The sequence below is a fragment of the Mauremys reevesii genome, linkage group 10, assembly GCF_016161935.1.
Source record: "Mauremys reevesii isolate NIE-2019 linkage group 10, ASM1616193v1, whole genome shotgun sequence".
Taxonomy (NCBI): domain Eukaryota; kingdom Metazoa; phylum Chordata; order Testudines; family Geoemydidae; genus Mauremys; species Mauremys reevesii.
The window spans coordinates 24,317,120-24,335,757 of record NC_052632.1 but is presented as its reverse complement, the minus strand read 5'-3'; the positions used below and the strand labels follow the sequence as shown (position 1 = coordinate 24,335,757).

Sequence of the window (18,638 nt, the reverse complement as noted above, 5' to 3'; positions counted from 1 at the left end):
AATGGCAGAGGTGCTTAATGACTTCTTTGTTTCAGTTTTCACCAAGAAGGTTGGCGGTGATTGGACATCTTAGTGTAGTGATGCTAGTGAAAATGAGGTAGGATTGGGAAAGAACAAGTTAAAAATGACTTGGACAAATTAGATGTCTTCAAGTCACCAGGGCCTGCTGAAATGCATCCTTGAATATTCAAGGAGTTGACTGAAGAGATATTTGAGCCGTTAGTGATTATCTTTGAAAAGTCATGGAAGACGGGAGGGATTCCAGAAGACTGGAAAAGGGTGAATATAGTGCTCGTCAATAAAAAGGGAAATAAGGACAACCCAGAGAATTACAGACCAGTCAGATTAACTTCTGTACCCGGAAAGATAATGGAGCAAATAATTAAGTAATCAGTTTACAAACATCTAGAAGATAATAAGGTGATACATAACAATCAGCATTGATTTGTCAAGAACAAATCATGTCAAACCAACTTGATAGCTTTCTTTGACAAGGTAACAAGCCTTGTGGATGGGAGTGGGGGAGAAGCGGTAGACATGGTATATCTTAACTTTAGTAAAGCTTTTGATACTGTCTCGCATGACTGTCTCATAAACAAACTAGGGAAATGCAGGCTAGATGGAGCTTCTATAAGGTGGGTGCAAAATTGGTTGGAAAACCATTCCCAGTGCGTAGTTATCAGTGGTTCACAGTCATGCTGGAAGGACATAATGAGTGAGGCCCCACTGGAATCAGTTCTGGGTCCGGTTCAGTTCAATATCTTCATCAATGATTTAGATAATGGCATACAGAGTACACTTATAAAGGTTGTGGACGATACCAAGCTGGGCGGGGTGGCAAGTGCTTTGGAGGATAGGATTAAAATTCAAAATGATCTAGACAAACTGGAGAAATGGTCTGAAGTAAATAGGATGAAATTCAAAATGGACAAATGCAAAGGACTCCATTTAGGAAGGAACAATCAGTTGCATACATACAAAATGGGAAATGACTGCCTAGGAAAGAGTACTTTGGAAAGGGATCTGGGGGTCCTAGTGGACCACAAGATAAATATGAGTCAACAGTGTAACGCTGTCGCAAAAAAAGTGATCATCATTCTGAGATGTATTAGCAGGAACGTTGTAAGCAAGACACACAAAGTAATTCTTCCGCTCTACTCTGCACTGATTAGGCCTTAACTGGAATATTGTGTCCAGTTCTAGGTGCCACATTTCAGGAAGAATGTGGACAAATTGGAGAGAGTCCAGAGAAGAGCCACAAAAATGATTAAAGGTCTAGAAAACATGACTTATGAGGGAAGATTGAAAAAATTGGGTTTGTTTAATCTGGAAAAGAGAAGACTGAAAGGGGACATGATAACCATTGTCAAGTATGTAAAAGATTGTTACAAGGAGGAGTAAGAAAAATTGTTGTTTTTTTAACCTCTGGGGATAGGACAAGAAGTAATGGGCTTAAATTGCAGCAAGGGTGGTTTAGGTTGGACATTAGGAAAAACTTCCTAATTGTCAGGACGGTTAAGCACTGGAATAAATTGCTTAGGGAGGTTGTGGAGTCTTCATCGCTGGAGATTTTTAAGAGCAGGTGAGACAAACACCTGTCAGGAATGGTCTAGATAATACTTAATCCTGCCACGAGTGCAGTGGACTGCACTAGATGACCTCACAAGGTCCCTTCCAGTTCTATGATTCTATGTGACTGTTAAGCTTAAACCCAGAGAAAAATATCCAGACAACTAGAAACTGCATTATAGTTTTTCACAGTATTATACAGTATATTAAAATTCTTCTTTCTAAGGAAACTGTGGTACAGTTACTTATTCTTTTTTTCATCACTACCACAGTTTCCTGTAAATTGCAATCTCTCTTTGAGATTAAAAATGCACTGACTCATCACCCCTTTTTGCCATACAGATAAGGATCACCAATCTATTTAAAAAAAATAGTGGATTTCTAACTCTTCTCATACTGAAAGCAGAGGCATCAGATGAAGTTGTTTTTTTGTTTTTTTTTTAAAGCTTCTTTCAAGAACATGGGGGGCTTGCTATTTTTAGTCTTTACTAGCTTAATACCACTTTGATAAAAACAGGCTCAAAATGAGTACTCACAAAAAGCGAAACCAGCAGACGTCCCACTCACACCAAAGCTATAGCCTGCTAATAACTGCATTTCATCCATCTGTTATGTTCCAGTTTATGACATGTTTTCAGCTCATGATTGATTTGGAAAAACAACAATCGTTTACTTATTTTTGTGCCCCCTTCTTGTGTTTTAAAAGAACCCCACAAACGACCTCTTTTCAACCCCGATCTCTCACCCCCAACACACACTCTTGACTAGGATGTTCCTTGCAATCTGGATTCTAATCTCTTTCTACGCTTTTTGTTTGTTCGTTCTCTATTTTAGAACTTTTTAATAAAATCCATTTCTACTTTTACACTATAAGGGGCTGGAATGCTTTCAACTTTTTTTTTCTTTCAACATTTCTCCTCTTACCTCCCTTATCTAAAAAAAGTTCAAGATAAGAAACTGAACATCTTATAAATTGAAACTTGTTTAACACTTGAGTCTGATCAGAAGCAGGCCTTGCATGAGTTATACTGTGTGGCTTAACATAACTTTTGTCCCTTTCATGTGGATCTGAAGTCAGCACCTGAATTTTACAGATGGAGAAAGTGAGGCAGAGAGGGCACACTGCAGGTCAATGACAGAGCTGTGATGAGAACTCTGGAGTAGAGCTGGGCAAAATATTTTGGTCAATTTTTTTTTTTCGGGAAAAGGTGCAGATTCAGCAACACAAAATGTTTCATGATTCATGTCCGTTTCACCAAATCATTTATCTCAATCCTCCTTTTTCCCCCCCATTCGGAAAAAGTTTACATGTTTTGTTTCAGTACTTTTGAAATCTTCAATTTGTTTGGGTTGAAATAAACTTCATTTTGTAATTTCCTTCAATATTACACTTAAAATAGCAAATAAGATTTTTTTAAAAAAGCTCAAAATTTCTGGGAAACTTCAAAAACACTCATTTAAAAAAAATAACCCACGCACAAAGGTATTTTTAACTTTTCAGATGAATGTTTGAAAACCAAACATTTTTATTGGAAAAAATTTGTTTTAAAACCATAAAAATTCAACCAAAGTGAAAATTTTCTGTTCTAACTTTCAGTTTGGTCACACAATTATTTTGTCAAAATATGATTTTGGTAAAAAAAAATTGGCCAGTAGAATTAAGCCTCCCCCAACTCCTAGGTGGCTATAAGTAGTAGTATAACATTATGTTTGCAGATGAGGAAGCAGAGAGACAGACAGAAGTGATTCAGGAAGGAGCTGAGAATAGGACCTACCTGTCCTGCCTTCAGGTGAAGTCAGTAGGAATGCAGAATGGAGCCTAGGAGTCTCTACAGTGCTGATGAAGATTGATCAAGAAGAGCTGGCAAGGAGAGCTAATATTTGGCTATTTTGTGGGGTAAAAGCTAAGGTAAGTTCCAACAAAAAAAAAAGTGCTTTTGAAATATGTATTTGTTTCACAGTGGTACATTTGTGTGTCGTATTATTGAAGAGACATTTATATCTCAGTGAAGTGCATCTTCAAGATCATAACAATTGTAGCTTTTTACTAAATATTGTAACCTCTTAATTCCTTGGGAACTAGTTACTTACTACTAGAGTGGAGAAACTGGATTGTCTCATTTATGCTCCTTAATATGAGACAATAGGAGTAAGGAGCCACTGACGTTAAACATACCTCATCTACTTCTATTTGCAATGGTAAAATGCAGTAATTTAGTATAAATAATGCCTAAACTTACTGTCAGTTACAACGAAAGAACATTGAAATTTTACTTCAATCCTTTTTTGCTGCTGAGTACTCTGTTATAAGCAATTGTGTCTTTGTTGCTTCCAAAATGTTTTTTGGATTGCATGCTTCAAAGAGAGCTTGACCTTCATTTATTTTAATCACTGCAAGGACATTTCACAATTAGATACTGGCAAAGTTTAATCTCTACCTTTCTACCATGAAGAATGGTCACCTGGTCTTTGTACTGTAGTGAGGCAAGTACAAAAGGATCAACATAATGCTTTCAGCTCTGAATTGCATATTTGAGAGCGTTGCTGCATTCACTAACTTTTCGTAATACTAGCTCTGAACGGAACTCACACAGTATATGGTCCGACTTTCTTTGCAGTACTTTATCCATAGATGAACTGCCAATTCCTCCTTTACTTTGCCAGTGAGTCTGACCTTTGATGCTTGATCAAGTAAGGATGATGGTTTTTGAGAGGCTCTCTCTCTTCAGAGGAGATTTCTCTAGCATCTTGCCTAATTCTGTAGTACAATAGTAAGAATCAGTTTCATTACCAGTCTGTCTCATATTCCTTGTTTTCCTCCTTTGGTCCTGTTCCCTTATCATTTGGTTAAGAGTTTTGTTTTGGGTTTTGCTTAGTTGTCAATGATTTAAAAACAAAGTACCATGAATCAGTTGAACTTGCACTTCGGTTTTAATACATGTTGTCAAGGCAGTAAAGACCGATCTGCTGGCAATGTGTCATACCTTTTTGAGCTTCGTGTTTAATTGCCAGGGAGGCTCTGTAGCAGAAAGTGGCTTTGTAGATGCTGGCAAATGACATCAACTTTGGCTCTTGACTGTTTGCTTTCAGCCTGCCAGCCTTGCAAGCCTCATGTTCAACATCTGTTGTGTGGCCTTGTGAAGATTTAAGCCCATGTTCTGTGTTCATATCTTATTTTAATGACTTAAAGGGAGCAAAAGTCAGAAGAGTGGTGATAGACATCCTCAACTGAATTGGAAAATTTCCTTGACAAACTTCTGCCAAAGAACAAAGACAGCCAGCAGTGACATTGAGTACACACTGCTTTCAGCACTGGAGTTAAACAATTGTTCTGCAGTATTATCTGAAGACTACAATGTTTATCATTCGTAGATCCTTCCTTCCCCCACAGTCAGATGCCCTGATTCCAGTAGGAATCATGGCATAATGTGTAACTGATCTGGCATGTTCCTCCAGGGGGGAGAATCATACTCAAATGACCACTGACTTTCTGTTCTCTTTATAAACCATCCCTGAAGATGTATGAATGTACACAGCACCATCTTCCTGGTACTTGGGTTTAAGAATGCTCCAAGCAGAGCAGGTGTGTCTTTTGGCCTTCTCCAACTCACCTTTCAAGTTCATAGGTCTGTACAAAGTAGAAAACTTTAATAAGGAGTCAATTATTTAACAGCTTTCTAGTGAGCTCAGCTGAGATCACAAATTCCAAGTGCTAAAATTATCTTGTCAGAAGAGCTTGATTGAAGTTGGAGGAAAATGTAATAAGAACTTGGCATTCCTCTGTAGAATTGTAGCTTCAAAGCTCCATAAAATTTCTCAAATTACTGCACTACAATTCGGCTCTTAGTTTTTGACTTTCCAAGTATATTTAGAAATTTCCAGTCTCTTATTAATTGTTTTCCTTTGTTGATGCACTGGACTGCATGCTGCCTTTTGTTTCAGTTCTATTCTCCACCATTTGCCTCCAGGTCGGTTTTAGCTCCATGCAACTTCATATGAAAAAAGAACTCCCTAAAGTTAGGAAGTATAATTTACTACCTGAAGTAAATTACTGGAAGGAAGGAAATTCTTTATAAACCATTCCCTTAACCCCCCCTGCTGTTCCTTTTCAAAAAAGAAGGGAACACATATTAATGTATTGGAGAGAATCATAGAATATCAAGGTTGCAAGGGACCTCAGGAGATCATCTAGTCCAACCTGGTGCTCAAAGCAGGACCAATCCCCAGACAGATTTTTATCCCAGTTCCCTAAATGGCCCCCTCAAGGATTGAACTCACAACCCTGGGTTTAGCAGGCCAATGCTGAAACCACTGGGCTATTCCTCCCCGCAGTTGAAATCCTTCTACATCTTATATTGAGACCTTTCCAGACAAGTAGGTTGTACATGCTCATTGTACATCACCACCATAGAGGGCTAATTGCAACATGCCAAAGAGGTTGTTGCTGCTTCTTTCACCATCTCTTAACCTGTTCCTCTTGCCACATTTACAGAAGCAGTGCTTCAATAAGTATTTGGTCCTGCCATAAGGGCAGGGGACTGGACTCGATGACCTCTCGAGGTCCCTTCCAGTCCTAGAGTCTATGAATCTATAAATCCTTTAGCCTACTGTGGTCTTAATTATCCCCAAGATGACTAATCATGTTGGGATTACTGAGGGAGCCAATGGTGCTCCAAACCAGCTCCCCTCGCAAAATCTAAAGGAGTTACTAAGCTGAAAAAACACGGCAGAGTGAATTTAATAAGCATTATTACCTAATATAAAACAGACGAATTTGTTAATTGGGTCACTGACTAAAATACTTTCAGTGGTCCCTGATCACAGTATTTTTTTTCCTTCCCCAAAAAACAACATACTGTGATCAGGGACAAGTGGTTTCAGAAGAGGTACAGAGGAAGCATGGTCTAATCTGAGAATGGCTCCGCCACTGATTCATTGAAAGACCTTAGGCAAGTTGCTTGACATCTCTCTGCCTGTCTCATGTAAGGGCCTGTAGCTGGCCTGCTTACCTGCCTGCTTAACCCCCAGACAGTCTAACGAGCACAGCTGGGTCCCAACTGAGTTGCCTGTTTGGTCACACACCCTCTTTCCCCCAGTTGGCTGAAGGGATTAGCATACCTGCTCTTAAGGGCAGCAGCAGGGTGCTGGCTGCTCAAAGCATTCGGCTGTGGGCTGCATTAACTTCTGCTCCTGCCATGTTCTAGTCCCTCTTTTCTGCCATGCTCAAGTCTCACCGCTCCCTTTTTTCAGCCCTGTCCCAGCCTCATTCCTGCCTCAGACCCCGCCCTATTCCTGCCTTCCTTGACTCCAGGTAACCCGGTTCTGACCCTCGGCTTGGATTCCTGGCTCTGACTCTAGCTTGACGCGTGGCTTGGTGATTTTAGAGCCTCTCATTCTGACCCTCTGTGACATTTCCCCAGGGTACAATCTGAATTGTTGAATGGGTGAGTCCCCTTAATTCTCTAGTCTGAGGTGTCTTTTACACTGCTTTGCTGTGAACAGCCATCGCTTCCGGTCCTGTTCATATACAGCCACTAGCATGTAAAGTCGCTCCCAGCTATGTTACATTAATGCTTTTCCAGCCATTCATGAATTACATATGCATATTCTTCAGTCTTAGCCTTGTTCCCCAGAAATGTGCAACTTGCACTGCTCAGTACCCTCCTGGACAGTATAAGCTCATAGTAAGTCTGTCATTCCAACACTGGGCAATGATTATGCATCAGTCTTGTCATCCTATGTAGAGCTTCCCAAACACTTCAATCCAAACACACTGGTTTAGATAAAATAATAAAACAAAACAAGTTTATTAACTACAGATAGATTCTAAGTGATAAGGCATAAAAGTCAGAATTGGTTACAGAAGAAATAAAAACACAAGCTAATACCTAAATGAACTTAAAAGCAAAATGACTTTCTCACCATAAGCTGCAACAGTTCACAGACTGGATTTCCTTTCAGCCATGTACCCCTCCTTCAGTTCAGATCCTTCAGGTGTTCACTGATGTCATGAACAGCGAGATGGGAGGAAGAGAGGGATGATGTGGAGGTCAGTCTTATTTTTATACCCTCCTCTTCCTCTTTCAGGATTACTACCTGTTGGGGCGTAGAATAGTCTCCTGTGTATGTGAGATTTGAACATTCTCTGGGATGACATATAAATTTCTTGTTTACATCATCTCTGCCATCTAAGCAGTTAATAGTTTCCTAACACTTGTGGTCAGTTCTTTGTTGTTTCTGAAGAGCTACTCTGGGGGCATTCTCCAGAACCAGAACATATTTTAGTAATGTAAAGCAAAAGCTCATAATTCTGCATGCAGTGTTGTCACACACATTTTAACAGGGTAATAATATCCAGAAGATTCAGTTTTCAAATGATACCTCACAAGGCACACTTTGTACAAAATATATAACCATATAAAAGTAGTGAATAGGGTACAGGGTGTCACACCCTCACCTTCGTTTCTCTGCTCCACACTCTTCTTCCTAACCACTAGGCTGGACTGCCCATGTCCTGGTTTCTACAGTGCCTGGGTTTCCCCATTTGCACAATGGAGATAATGTTGCTTACCCACCTTTACAAAGCTCTTTGTGGTCCTCTGTAAAGTGCTATAAAAGTGTGGCTATATATCTATCTATATATCTATATAGTCCTGGTTGAGCTGCCCAAGACTTCATTACGCTAACCATTTGTCAGACTGTTCACTTCCTCCTGGAATTAGTGATCTCATACTGTCTAGTTCTGAATTTGTGAAATCTACTGAAGTAAATTCTGTGATGCTTTATGGAGAAGACAATAAGACTGTGATTTGAGCTACACTGTACAAGTGCACTTCTTGATATAGCTACACCAAAGTAGTGTTGGAAGGAGACTGCAACAGGTTTGAGTCAGAAATATTTAAGCTATAAAAGCTATTAAAAATCCTCTAAGAATCTGGGTACAAATCCTGAAGCCTATATTTATGGAGGGCAGGTTTATTCACCAGACTATTTTGATTGAAATTATGATCCCCTTTTGTAAGGGTCTAATTTTTCCTTCCATGAAAGTCAGTGGGAACAGGACTGGTCCATAATTTTTTTTTTTTTTACCAGTTCTTATTCTGCCGTATTATTGTTTTGAAGTTAGTGGGAGTTTGACCTAATAAAATACTAAGGGATTAGACCACTGACTTCAATGGGGCTGCTTGTGATTACTCAAACAAGTAAGAGTTGCAGGATTGTTTTCCTATCAGTTATTCAGGATATCGCTAAATAAATTAGACACTCCTAACATTTTTCAAGCAATGGTGACCAGTGACTGTCTGTAAGACAGTGTATTTTGTACACTTATTAAATAAATTGCATCACATTGTCACAGATCAGAATGGAGAGTCTTAACGTGAACACTTAATTTTGACCAGAACTAGTTGATAAAAAATTTGAGTCCTGGTATTGTTAGGCTGTACTGAACAACATGCACAAATCAAAGAGATGGTTAAGAAAAGGAGGAAGTCAGTTTTGTGTGTGAATGCCCAGGTAGTTACAGTTCTATAATTGTATGCATTTCTAATATAAAATTCACCAGCAAATGAGGTATTTTGATCAATATCTGGATTTTTTTTCTTAAAAGTGCATGTTAAATTAGATCTGTTTTAACATCGTTGTACTTTATATAGTGCTTTGTATCTTGAAAAGTTGTACAAATGGAGACTAATCATGCCAACAATAGTGTATTTTTATTTGCTAGTAGCCATCCTTCCTTAATATCTATCTATCTATAATTTTTTTTTCCAAATACAATTCTAAGACCAGCATAAAATAATAGATCACATCAATAACATCCTGGCACTGCATGGTACTGAGCCCCTTTCTGACCAGTACTGATGCCCTCAGCTCTCACTGACAAGTATTTATAAATCATAGTGTACATGTGCTTTGAATATTTGGGATTTACCTATGTAAGTACTCCAAGCATGTTAAGGTAATTTGATGGATTCCTTAGTAACATAAGTAAGTGTGGTTAAAGTCTTTTCCTTTCACTTACATAAAGTTGGAATAATCAGGCTTTATGCATGAAATGCACCCACAGTCCAGCAGTAGAGTTGGAGGTTGCAGTATTTGAGCAAAAGTAGTGGCAGCAAAGTCTCTTTCTGCTCTATTTGTGCAAGGATTAAGACTACTGGATCTATGTAACTGCAGCTCCACTAGCTGCTGACCCAACCTGCCTCCATGCTAACCTGTTTGGGGATGGGGAAACCCTACTGCTTGGCTGTTCCATCTGCAATGGACAAATACAAGGCTTAAATAAATGGTACAGGGGCCCTCTGTACTTGGGATGTTTTACATAATCATGCTTTAAATAATTAAATCAGAGAACAAACTTAGAAATCTTCTTCTAGAGCTGAGAAGTGAGAGAGCAAACCAAGAAATAGTGAGGAGAGAGCCTTGAAGGAGGAAAGGGAGTTATGTTAAAGGTAATCTGGCATCTATTGGAGAAGATGTGATTTAAGTGCCTAATCAGTTAGAGGGACTCCTCTGAAATCATTTCAATATGTGAAGTGAGGATGCTATAGAGCTGTGGAAAACTTGGTGATCTCAGTTCACATGAATTCATGGGAATCTCTTCTTGGGTCTCGATCCCCTAGACCATTGTTTCCCAAACTTGGGACGCCGCTTGTGCAGGGAAAGCAGTGAACTGCGGCCAGTGGGAGCTGTGATCAGCCAAACCTGTGGACTCAGCAGGTAAACAAACCGGCCTGGACCACCAGGGGCTTTCCCTACACAAGCGGTGTCCCAAGTTCGGGAAACACTGCCCTATACGTTCACACCCTGTAGTCTTGGCTTAATTTTCATGCTTAACTTCCCACGCTCGCAACAAAAGATGGTAGTGCTTTGCTCCGGCACCACCCTGGTACTGCTAAACTTGTCCTTCTGACTGAGCTAATGTAATGGGACAGTGTGGGTGGGGTTTTGGCAAACTGTGATACTAATTTATTAAGTGACATATTGCTGCATGCATATACACCATGATGCTAGCTCTGAGCATGGAATTTGTGTTTTAGATCGTTGTTGTAGCTTTTTGCAAAATGAACAGTTATAAAATGTTCTCTCAATACTATTGAGTTGGTGGAATTCTAAAGAAACTCGTAAACTGATATTTTCTTATATATACTATGTTCGAAATTTGTAACTATAATTTGAACAAAGCTGTAAAACAAATTCTCTTGTCTGTATAGTGCCCTGCACAAGAGAGCACTATAAAGCATGAACCTCTGTTGCTTGAGCTAAAGGATTAAATCCACCAGCTGAAAGCAGTAAAATACTCCAGAAGAGGTTAATGTGACCAGCTGTTCAAAGTGGAAGTAAGACTTGCACTCCCAGAGAGCCATCACATCTATACTATAATTGAAACAGTGCTAGCCACAACTGTTAGCCAAGGTTTTTACTTTTAAATCTGAAAACCATAGTAAAATGGTGCTATAGAGTATGCAGCCTGCAACATTATTTTGTGAGGGGGAAACGTCTGTATGTACATGGCTATACTGCTTAGTATTGTGTGATTTTTTTTTGTATGGGAAGAAATAGAAGTAAATAATAGACATGTCCTCCACTCTGCAAATTTTCAATACTGATGAAATGCCTCTAACTTCATTTTAAGTGTAAAAAGTTATTTAAGAAAATATGTATTTAATGGTTAATACTCCACACCTGCAACAAACTCTATGCAGGTGGATTCCTGCACCCACACAGAGGTGATTACAGTGGTGCTCTGTGCAGAGCAGGGGTCTGTCTGTCCAATGTTCATTGCAGGATTGGTTAAACACTTACTAAAATTCTCTGGCATCTTGTTCTCGTCCTATTGCTGTCATATGTCTTATTTAACTGAAGATTTCCCTGCCTCCCCTTTTTTTTTTTTTTTTTAAGGAAGTCATCTGTTTTTGTTGTTATGGATCAGTTGTAAGGGAAGATGTGGACCCAGCATGCTTGGAGCTGATATTGCTCATTACATTTGGGGAGCTTTTGCTTGATGCTGGCTGATGTCCCATTTATAAACATTTTGTAAAAAAAAAAAAAAACCCTCACAATAATAGGCTAGCATCCTTTTGTAGCTTGTTTTATTTAAAAATAGATAAGACACTTTTTTTTTTTTTTAGCTACACACACAGACTTGGTCCCTGGGTTAAGCAAAGGTTTGATACATTTACATTTAGATGGTAGAAATGGGCTAGTTAACTGGGTTGCTAGACTTGTGAAAGGAGGAAAAGAAGTCACTTGATCAGTCAGCAAGACCACATGACAAACAGCTGAAAGTAATTAGGTGGGTTGTGATGTTTTTCCAGCGCTGGTTGATCTTGTATGTTACGATATAGGCAGCATAACGTCCGAGTGCAAATGGTGATTTGAGTCTAAATATACTTTTCTAAATTGCATGTTTTTTCTCCATTGATATCCGTTGTAGATGAAAACCAACTTTCTTTGCATGGATGTGGTGTTCAAGAGATCCAAACTGCATCAGCACTGGGAAACTTGTAATTAAAGTAGATCTGGAAAACTACAGATCTAGTTCCTGTTAATCCCAGGTATGTAAACTCCTTTTCTCTCAATGATTTACATACATATTTACTGTGTTACTTTCTGGTGCTGATAAGAGTTTATCAAAAATGAATCTAAATATTGTGATTTTTTTTTTTAACACAATTCTTTCCTTGTACTTTGACAGGTTGATTTTAAACATTTTTATTTCATCTTTGATATAGACTTAATCAGCTGTATTAAATCCTCAAGTCCTGGAGGTGAAAGTGAAGTGAAGACTCTATAAATGCAGTATATGGTGTTATGTAGAATGTGCTGCTCTATCTTTTGTAAGGAGCTAAACAAAATGCAGCTCTTTGGTGCTGAGTAAAATGGCTTTTTTGTTTTAGAATGATGTGTTTAGTGATTGTAAATGTTTGAGTAAAAACCAACCTGACTGAGGTCGTGGGAGACCTAGCTAAGGCTATCAGTGCTGCAGGCTGCAGAGGGTTTCTCTCTAAATGGTCTTAAAAACTTTAGAGGCAGGAAAGTTTATTTTACTCTTGATTTATATATGCTTTCTATTAAAAAGTATTTCTCAGATTGCTGATATTCTGCTTTACAGCTGAGTCAGTCATTGGATAAATAAATACAGATTAAATATTTAATCTGTATTTAACTGAGTAGAATTTTTTTGGCCCATAGTCTGAGACTATAATTACCTAAACTCTTATGTAAAGATACATTAGCAAAATATTATGCAAATAATAACTACCGATATGTACATATAAAACAAAACTGAAAAACGACTTTTTTTAATGATCTTGTAGTATGAATTTCTGTTATAGGGTAGAACTATATTTTAGCTGTATATTTAATCTAAGTATGGCAGTAATGCATAAGCTTTTTATAGCTAAACTAAATTATGGAGGATAAAACAATTTACAGGAAGGAGAAATCTGATTTTTGGCCCTGAACGTGCATCAAGATCCACTGGGCTAAACGTCTGTATTCATGTAGATCAATGTATATCGATGAGATTCCATGACCACAAGGGTCTTTGCTAGTGGATCCTGATGCAGGATCTTTGTGTGTGAAATAGCCTATTCGGAAAGAGACTAGCTCTCCCTTTCTACTATCTCTGCTGGTAGAAGAGTGTGTAGTTTTACGTGTGAAACATCATGAGCTGCTTCTCTTTGTGGGTTGATTTTTAAACTGTGCATCCTACAAAGTTGGGCCAGCTCTTGCACATAATTAACATGCGAGTGATCAAAAGAACAAGGATGGTCAATTGTATAACAAATGCAACTTGATTTTTAAAAAGACAGTTTTAGGACTGCAAACATATCTGTGTTGAAGGACCCATGTGGGATTTTGTACCTCAGCCCAAAGGATACTCCTCAGAGGCTCCTGAAATGTCTTTGGTCCATCTTAAGCCACATTTCCCCCCCACCAACTCCATGTCCCAGATCTGGTCGGGCTCCCCCTGCTGGTGGCGATCAGATTGAGAGGATCCCAACATGGAGTCCCCTCTGTGCTTTAAGCTTCCCTGGGTCTCAGCAGGCTGCAGCACTGTTTCCTCTCTTGGCCTCTCTGGCATGTTTCCTGGGCTCATCAGTTTCCTATATGCAGCTCCACTCAGTGTGAGCTGGTGAAAGTCTGAAGAATTCCCAAATAGATCAGCACCTGCCCTTTGTAACCTTCCAGTCCCTTTGTGAGGTGATATCTGAGGAGGCAAATCCAGGACACTTTGTTGTCAGGTGACCTTCTCCCTGACAAATCAGTTTTCATGGTCAGAGCCAGTCTTTTGTCTAGAGCAATAGTTCCCAAACTTGTTCCGCCGCTTGTGCGAGTAAAGCCCCTGGTGGGCCGGGCCAGTTTGTTTACCTGCCGCATCCGCAGGTTCGGCCAATCACGGCTCCCAGTGGCCCCCATGGTTCGCTGCTCCAGGCCAATGGGAGCCGCTGAAAGCGGCGGCCAGTACGTCTCTCGGCTTGTGCCGCTTCCAGCAGCTCCCATTGGCCTGGAGCAGCGAACCGCGGGGGCCACTGGGAGCCACGATTGGCCGAACCTGCGGATGCGGCAGATAAACAAACCGAGCCGGCCCACCAGGGGCTTTCCCCGCACAAGTGACAGAACAAGTTTGGGAAGCACTGGTCTAGAGCAATAAGCAATTACATTTCAGTAGCTGAACACTGAAGTCAGCAACCCTCTTGTGTCAGCAGCTTTGGCATTTCAAATCCAACATAAAGGAAAAAAACACAGAGAAGATACTTAGCCTCCATATTCAGAAGGGAGTTAGCAGCTTGGTAATGATGCATACAGGGTTCATAAATTGTACAGATCCTCAGATCACTACTCCCCAGTATGGCCCCTGAGCACATGTTGGCAGTCACCATCACAGTGCTCATTGGAGCTGGGTGAAATTTTTTTGGTGAAAAATGCAGCAACACAGAACAATTTCATGAAGTGTGTGTGTATATCAATACACACACCACCCCTCTACAAGTCTAAATGTTAAGACTATATCTTTGAAATGAAATGTTTAAATTTTTTGGTTTGAAATGAGTTGTGAGAAATTTCCTTCCAGTTTATTAAAATAAAAAACATTGAAATGCTCAAAATTTAAAACAAACTCTTTCGTTTGATCTGAAACAAATTTTGTTTGGCAATTGTCCCACCCCAAATAAAAATCAATGACCTGAAAACCCCATTATTCACATAATGCTCAACTCTAGCTGGGATAAAGAACTAACTGTAGTGACCTCTAAGACTGCCATCTTCACCATACCATAAATAAATTAGAAGGAATTATTCACAGAGCAGAAGGAACCATTATCATCCTTCATTTTGCGGGAAAATCACAAGTCTGCTCCCAAACTCGTGGTCCTTCTTAGCTTTGAAGTCACCAGATTCTGCTTGTCTGGTTTTGAAAAGACCTCAGATACACTGCACTGAAGCTTAATCAGACTTTCTATTGCAAATGTAAGTGCCTAAAAAATTAGGTTCCATAAATGTTTCGACTTGGATGAACCACCTCGCTGGCATTGGGCTTATTTCCCTTTCCTTCCGTCCCTTTCTTAGTCAGTTTATTATACTTACAAGGCTGAGCCCCAAACCAGGTATTAAGCAGATACATGAACAGCTTCTTTGTTGGGATTAGTATGCTGTTGTCTTTTGTAAAGAATTATCTTGTTCAAAACAGTATTAGGTAAAATAGCCCAGAACAAAACTCCCTGTAAACACCTTTTCCCAGAGTCAGACTCATTGTAATTCTTTTCCTGCTCTGCTAGATAGACGTGCTGTTATCATTTCAGGTGCCCATTTTGTTCTTTTAATATAATGTTTCTGAATAATTTTAAAGTGGGTATTAAATATCCTGTTTGGAAATCAGTTTCGTAATCCATTCTAGTTAGTCTGATTATTTAAAGAATTTTTTAAAACAGTTTAAACTAACTCGTTTGGGGATTTATTTCCCCCGTATCCCCTGTATTTGGTTACTATCATTCTGGCTAATTTCCCCCACTTTCTGTTACGACCTCAAGATGGTATTGGTGAACTTGCCCATTTTCCAGCATATATTCTGTTTTCATCATTCTCTGTCTGAGTTGCTCAGAGCACTTTCTTTAACTCCAACTTTTATCACAGTGCTGCTAAAAATAAATAACTAAACCATAGGAAAATTAGTCAAGATGAGGTTAGTTAGTGGTGTCATTAGGAAGGGAATCAAATAAACTGCAAACAATTCAGCGAACTAGTTTTCTAATCCATTAAAATGGACAACCAACAAAAGTTAAGCAAGTTTCCTCCAATTAAATAACTAAAATGAACTCTGCTTTAGCATTTGATGGAAAAGCAGTCTTGGAAGAAATCCTAGAAGAATCAAGGAAATGAGTTCAAGTAAAAAAGGAAACAGAAGTGTCATAAGGAAAAGAGATAATTCTGCAGAAAGCAACTTTGGGTCAAATTGGTGTAACTCCATGTAGCAGAGCGCCGACTCACTGGTGCAGCGCTTCCTACTGGCTAGTCCGGGAATTAGCTCATCCAGCTCAGGAGTGCCCTCCTTTGGCCAGTTTCTCATCCTCGGTTACCTGCCCTGTTGTCTCCACCACCTCTGGTTCTGTGTCCCTCCTGGACTCCGATGCCCCTTACCTTGGGGTACTGCCCCACAGCAGTGCCCCCACACTCTGGGTCTCTCCTCCCAGGGGAACCCCAACTCCTATACTCCCTTGCCTCAGTGGCTACTGCCAGTCGTCATCTAGCCCCTTCTCTCAGGCAAACTGCAGTCTGAAATGGCCCCTCATCACTGTCAAGGGTTGGAGCTGCTGCCTTTCTAGCCCCAGCTGCCTCTTGCAGCTCTAGTACCTTCCCTGGCCTTTAGCAAGGCCTCAGCCTGGGGACTCACCAGGCCAGAGCTCCTCAGCTCTGCCTGCCCTTCCCCAGCCCTGTTCTGTCTCAGGTTCCCTGCTTGCTCTCCCAGGCAGCCTGGTCCTCTCTGCTTCCCAGCTGGAGCAAGAGTCTCCTCTCTCAGCTGACCTAGATAAATGGGCAGGTTGTGCCCTAGTTGCATGCAACCACACATGTGGCTGACTACCCAACCAGTCTCCCTGGGCTGCTTTTAACCCCTTTCTGACTGACTTCATTCATCACCAAGAATATATTTGACCTCTTTCTACATTTAAAAAAAAGTGTTATAGGAATAATGCATTCTTCTCAAATAACTTTGCTCCCACTAATAAAAGAGGGGCCAGCTATTGACTTAAATAGGAGCAGGATTGGGTCCTATGTGGCTGTTTTAAGAGTTGGACAAAATGAGCTTGGGATTCTCTGGCTAGATTCTCAGCTAGGGTATATTGGTGTAGTTCCATTACAGGCTGCGGAGCTGTGCTGATTAATATCAGTTAAGATGATCTATTTCACTGTTTGATTAAGTAGCTTTCACTTAATGCTTTGAAACTGCAGAAATAGTAACAAGCATTCTGCACTACTTATAGATCTCAATTTTTAACAATTTTCTGAAAGGTTAGATTTAAATATAGCCTATATGTTGGTACAAATATAAAAGAGAGAGGGGAGACAAGTATATGTTTATTGCCAGACATTTTCCCTGCCTAGAGTTCCAGTTCCACAATTGGATCCACATGGATGGACTTTTGTGCCTGTGTAGAAGCCTGTGAAGTCAGTGGGTCTCTGCATGTGTGCAGGGATCTGCCTTCATGGATCAAGTACAGGACTGGGGCCTAGGTTTTAATATGTAATTCTATGACTGCTTTATACAGGCCATGAAAGGCAGCATTTATTTTAATGGTCTGTTGAAGCAGACAAACTCCATTTGTTGGAAAATGTTCTCTATACCGCTTCTCTCTTGTGATTTGTGGGTAGACATCCATATCTGAATGGCTTCTTTCATATCTATTTGCATTTTATCATGCAAGTTCCATTTCATGGGTTTCAATACCTTTTTTATAGTCATAATTTTTGTGGAAACTGTTAAGTTCAGATCACTGTGTTCATTTTGATGGTTACAGTTTGCATGGGATCTTCTGATTCTTATTAATGTGTGTTAGACTTTGCTGATCTTGATTGTACAGTAATTAGTCTGAATGTTCTAATTGGTCTGAATTTTCCTTGAGTTGAACATTGCCTTTGAGATACTCTAATATCTTTATGCGGTGAATCTACATTAGTTACATTAGTTTGATCACTGGCAACCTATTTTTCCTGAGTAATTTAGTACACTTTCTCTGGAAAGTGGTAGGCTGCACATGTGCACCCCCAGATCTCTGAACTATACACATGTGCACCCCCAGATCTCTTATGTTTGTATAAGACAGTAGAGCACCTTTCTTGGAAGCAATGTAGGTATGTTCTGAATAAAGATATCAGTGGGAAATTCCTCTTTGGAGAAGGGCAGGAAGTCCGTCTGGCATGTAATGTTCTGAACATAGCAAAAGAAAAATGTCATGTAATACCTCCCTGGCCATGCAGTTTCTTCAAAATAAAGAAAGAACTCTTTATGAAAAGTAACCATCACATGACAAAGGTCTGTCAGCTTACAGCTAAGGAGATGTGTGTTAACTATAGTACTAACAAAGACAATTGGTAGTAGGAAAATCATAAGCAATATACTAGAGATTGCTTTTCCTTAATTTTTCTTTTGAGCTCCACATTTTTCATCCTGCTCCCTTGAATAATACCGGCCTGAAGCTTGGAGAGCGGGGCAGGGAGGAAGTATCCTCCATCATCATCATCATCATCATCATCATCATCATCAATGTTCCTATTATGCCTCTGGCATTTAGGACTGTGATGAAGCTCCTCCTGTTTCTGGCAAGTCTTTCAATAGTTTCCCAGCTGTGCCCCAAGTTTTTCAGCTCAGCTTCCACAGCTCTTCACCATGCTGTTTTTGGGTGGCCTCATTTTCACTTGCCTTTAGATGTCCATTTTATTGCTACTCTGGTGATGGAATCAGTTTCCATTCGAAGCACATGACCGATCCATCTCCAACGCCTCCTGGCAGTGATGGTGCTCAGATCCTCTTGGCTGCACTGTGTCAATAGATCTTGGTTTGAGATTGT

The 18,638-nt window shown here is 39.9% G+C and overlaps 1 protein-coding gene across 3 annotated transcripts in view; it reads left to right on the top strand.

The window, feature by feature from the left end:
- Window positions 1-18,638, top strand: part of RAB27A (RAB27A, member RAS oncogene family) — a 79,210-nt gene that overhangs the window by 16,795 nt on the left and 43,777 nt on the right. For 2 of the 3 annotated variants that reach the window (XM_039492758.1, XM_039492757.1), the window contains exons 2-3: window positions 3,286-3,478; window positions 12,008-12,128. The exons of the other annotated variant lie outside the window; for it this stretch is intronic. The gene's annotated coding sequence lies outside the window, so the exon portion shown is untranslated. The remainder of the gene's footprint in view (window positions 1-3,285; window positions 3,479-12,007; window positions 12,129-18,638) is intronic. 3 annotated transcript variants of the gene reach the window in all.